General features: G+C 37.4%; 1 pseudogene; it reads left to right on the top strand.

The window, feature by feature from the left end:
- The first annotated feature begins 1,040 nt into the window (after nucleotides 1–1,040).
- On the top strand, nucleotides 1,041–2,256 carry LOC102618832 (COMPASS-like H3K4 histone methylase component WDR5A; annotated as a pseudogene).
- Nucleotides 2,257–4,581: the final 2,325 nt, after the last annotated feature.

Raw genomic sequence — 4,581 nt, 5'->3', positions numbered from 1 at the left:
TTTTTAGACGAGCAAGACTATAAGGCTTACCGCTTCTTCTTCGTGAACCCATACACACACAAAAATTGGTCAGAGAACGCCAGGAGTTTTCTCGACGTAAACCCTCTGATGCTCAAATCAGCAATCTGGGCTTACTTTGGAAAAAGCTTGCCACTGATCTTGTGGCTCTGTAATAATTTTTAAAACGTTGAAATCTCTTAGAATTTTCCTTGGGTCTCAAATAGAAATGCCCCAAGAATTTTTTAGGTCAATTTTTTAGTTTAAGTGTCTAACCAATTTTCCGTCATCGAAAGCCCTTTTTATAGCTTACTTGGGCGCTCAATCTCACTCTCCCACGTTCGTCACTAAGTAGGGTCTTCCGTTGTGGATGCCATAACCATTGCTTCGTGGGTTTCAAGTCCAGAACCTCTAGAACGGCAGTACGTGTTGATAACTACAATTGATTGGGTCCTTTGGCACTTGGATTCCTCAATGGGCCTTCTCGTACTTCGTCTATCAAGTGTGCAAGGTCACTCCTCAACTACGAGCAAGCGACCCTTTGCTCGCGACAATCCTGTAATTCCTCGCCTATGAGCACGCGACTCCTGCTGGGCTGCAACTGGTCGGGGTGTCATGCACCCCAAACACTTATGATAGTTAATAATGGTAATCTAAATATGAGTTGCTCAAAATTGTCAATTACAATGATTACAAAAATAATCAAATATCATGCCATTTTTTTTAGCTATAAAAATGGTGCCCCTGACTTTACTTGCACACTAAGACATATCACATAAACAGAAGGAACCTAAAATTTTTCAACTCCATACAACACAATATATGCGCAAATAAAACTGAAATTTTTAACATGAAGTTATACATGTATCAACTTCAAATATCTGAAACTATTGGTTATCTAAATTCAGTCTAAAACTTAAAATTAAATCAGTACCCATCAATCATTTTCCATACTAAAAAATAAAGCCAGCACTAGCATTCCTCTTATACAAGTCAGTCTGTAGGCAGAAATGTAGTTGTACATTGAACATAAGGCAATTTGCCGCTGCCGCGTGCTTCTCAGCCATTGTCATTATTGTCTCTGAAAAATCCTTTAAGCTCTAAACCCCCATTAATTTAAATTTAAAAAAATGTCATCAGACCGATCATTAGAATCCTTCAGGCCTTACACCTTAACCCAAACCCTAAACGGCCACCTACGCGCCGTCTCCTATGTCAAATTCTCCCACGATGGCCGCCTCCTTACCTCTTCCTCCGCCGAAAAAACCCTCCTCACCTATTCGCTCTCCAGTATTTCTAATTTCGATTCTACCCCTCCCTCTCCTCTCCAAAAATTCACCGGCCACGAACAAGGCATCTCTGACCTCGCAACCATCCGTCTATGGGACGTCCCCACCGCCACCAGTCTCAAAACCCTAATCGGCCACACCAATTACGTCTTCTGCATCAACTTCAACCCTCAATCCAATAGGATCGTCTCTGACACTTTTAACGAGACTATCAGGATTTGGGACATTAAGACCGGAAAATGTCTCAAGGTTTTGCCTGCCCACTCCGATCCTGTCACCGCCATTGACTTTAATCGCGACGGCACCATGATTGTCACGAGCAGTTATGATGGACTCTATAGGATTTTGGATGCCAGCACGCCAAATGGAAAGTTTATTCTTGTTGGAACTCTCGATAATACTTTGAGACTTTGGAACTATTCAACTCGCAAAATCCTGAAGACATACTCCGGCTATACCAATTCGAAGTACTGCATATCATCCACCTTCTCTGTGACAAATGGGAAGTATATTGTTAGTGTTTTGAGGATAGTTGTGTGTACTTATGGGAACTTCAGACCCGAAAAGTAGTTCATTAATTGGAAGGTCACAGAGATCCTGTCATATCAGTGGCATCTCACCCCGCAAAGAACATTATCGCATCTGGTGCACTTGACAATGACAGGACCATGAAGATTTGGACTCAGGAAAAGGAATGAATTGCTTCTCAGTTAAGAATTCTCTTAACATTATTGCATCTATCACACTAATGAAGAGCTGAGTTTCTCATCTGTGGTTCTTCTCAGCTTTATCTTTAGCTGAAATAGATTCTTATATTGTAGCTTAATACGTGAACTTCCCTTTTCGGTCAATGTATCTATGAACTTCCCTTCTTGGGACATCATATGGACACATATGCCAAGTATTTATATTTATGTAATCTTTCGGCAAATTGGAATCGGTAATATTGATACTGGGAAGCCAATCAAACCCAAACATTGTTAACCATGCTATTTTTATTGGACATGTCAAGGCCTGTAGCCGGCTTTTGCGTTCGTTTGAACAAGTTTAAATGTTCCATGTCCATGTTATAAACTTTTACTCATTCTATTCAATAGAATATTGCTCTGCGTGGTTTGGCCAAAAAATAAATAAATAAATAAAATCAGTCTGTAACCGTTTGTTGTGAGTGCTCTTTAATTCTAGCTGATAAAGCTTTAGTGATCCACTGCACTCCTCATTAGCCATTCTTAAGCAGTCACCTCGATCAAAACAATCAAAAGCATTATTAGATTTCAAATTAAGGTAGCCTAAGAGTGATGAAAAAGGTTGGAAAAATGAAGTCTCATGGATATTTTCCAGAAAATTTTGTCCAAGAAATTCTCTTTCAATGGCTGAGGTACTTGTCTCACTTTCACATTAAAGATAATATAGCTACGGTATTTGTCTCAAATCTTTAAGCACTTTTTCCGTCTTTTGCCCAACCTCTGTGTCACCATCATTGCTCATGTGTTTATCACATTTGACATTCCTCTCAACCGCCCAAGTTCCAGTTCCGGTGATTTTTTTGCATCCAATTGAATTATTTTGCTATGAAGCTCCTCCTTCTGTATCTGTATAAGATTAAAAGCTGCAATAATAGTTATATATTGTCTAGTTTCAGAGGAATTGATATGGATTCATTGTGGTCATGACCAAAGCATTAAAAAAGACAAACCTTGTCATTAGCCTTCTGTTGTTCCAGCGCAGCCAGTTGAAGTGAACTGTTCCTCATTGCATTCTTAAAAGAGCAATAAAGTTTATTTTGCAGCCACACCTTTGATCAGAGTCACAATATGAGAGTGACATAAGTAAGCTCATGAGAACCGTCATTAAATTCCCTCTCACTGGAGAAACAGAGTTACAGAGATCCACGAGAAACCAACCGAGGCCCTTAGCCGCTCCACCAAGCCTCAATGCAAAATCAAGAAAACCGTACAAATTACAATAGTAGCAACAATAATGATGACCGATATCATGATAATGATGACAGAAAAAAACAAAATTGACCTTGTATGAGGAATCTATGGCGAAGAACGTCATTGAACCGTCGATCAGAGCCATTACCAGCTTTGTTAGGGCTCAATTTCCCCTAACTGTCAAAGAAATAGCACTTGCAAAATGCACTTTGTGGAAACAGGTCGTAATGTGAAGCACCTACAACAACAATTATAATTACAACTGAAAATAAATGTATAAAGAGAAACTAAATAAATCGAGAACCTTCAGGTTCTCGAATTTCCTCTGAGTTTGAAAGCGTCCGATTCAGAAGATGAAGGCTCGGCATTTTAATATTAGCTGTGGAGAAAGTTTGATCGGAGACGAGAAATTGCGACGGCCGACAACGAGCTTTATGAATTCGTCGTTTTGTGCAGAAGAATTCGCGTTTTCCGTTTTGTGAATAAGAGAAATGGACAGAGGACAAGCAGATTGTTTATTTGTTTTATTTTTCACCTTTCCTTTAAGTAGTATTTTTTACTTAGGCCCCATTGAGGCTAAAATTTAACAAACTACTTATTTCATAATTTTTTTATAAAAATAGTGTTTGGTAAATTTTATAAAAGCAGTTTATTTTATAATTTTCTTTATTTTGTCAGCAGCATTTAAAAACAGGTGAGGGGTTGCTTTTCATAAGCAGCTTGTTCAATAAGCTACTATACCTTTTCTAAATTTCTATTATAATCTCAGTATTTTAATAAAGAGACAATTATATTTTAATTATCCATAACCCTAATATATAATTCATTAGATATCATATTACCGCCACAATTTAGTTACCATCATAACCACGTACGTTTTCTCCAATTTTGATCTAGTAAGTTCATATTCCAATTTCATAAATATGCTTCTATATATATTTATATTTATAAAGTTTAATCTATATATATTTATGTTGGAAAATTTTCAAAATAAATGCGTCTTATGGTAAAGACATGTCCTATTAATTGTGGCTTATAGAAAATGTACATTTCACTAAAGACATGTCTAATTAAATGATGTCTTGTTGTAAGGACATGTCCATTTAGTTGTGTCTTGTAGAAAAGGTATCTTTTTACTAAATGATATAACTTTTCATGGCAACATTTCACTTAGAGATGCATCATTTCATGGTGACATTTCATTTGAAATGGTGATGGTTCAATTTGGACCATTGATTAAAATTAAATCTAGATCCAATGGCCATGAATGAAGGGGTATCATGAAAGATGGTAACCCAAATGAGGAGGCACAAGTATATCTATAAATAGGGGTCATGTTTAAGCCATTTAGACATGAA

Source organism: Citrus sinensis, chromosome 4, assembly GCF_022201045.2.
Source record: "Citrus sinensis cultivar Valencia sweet orange chromosome 4, DVS_A1.0, whole genome shotgun sequence".
Classification (NCBI taxonomy): Eukaryota; Viridiplantae; Streptophyta; class Magnoliopsida; order Sapindales; family Rutaceae; genus Citrus; species Citrus sinensis.
This window is presented reverse-complemented; position numbering and strand designations above follow the sequence as displayed.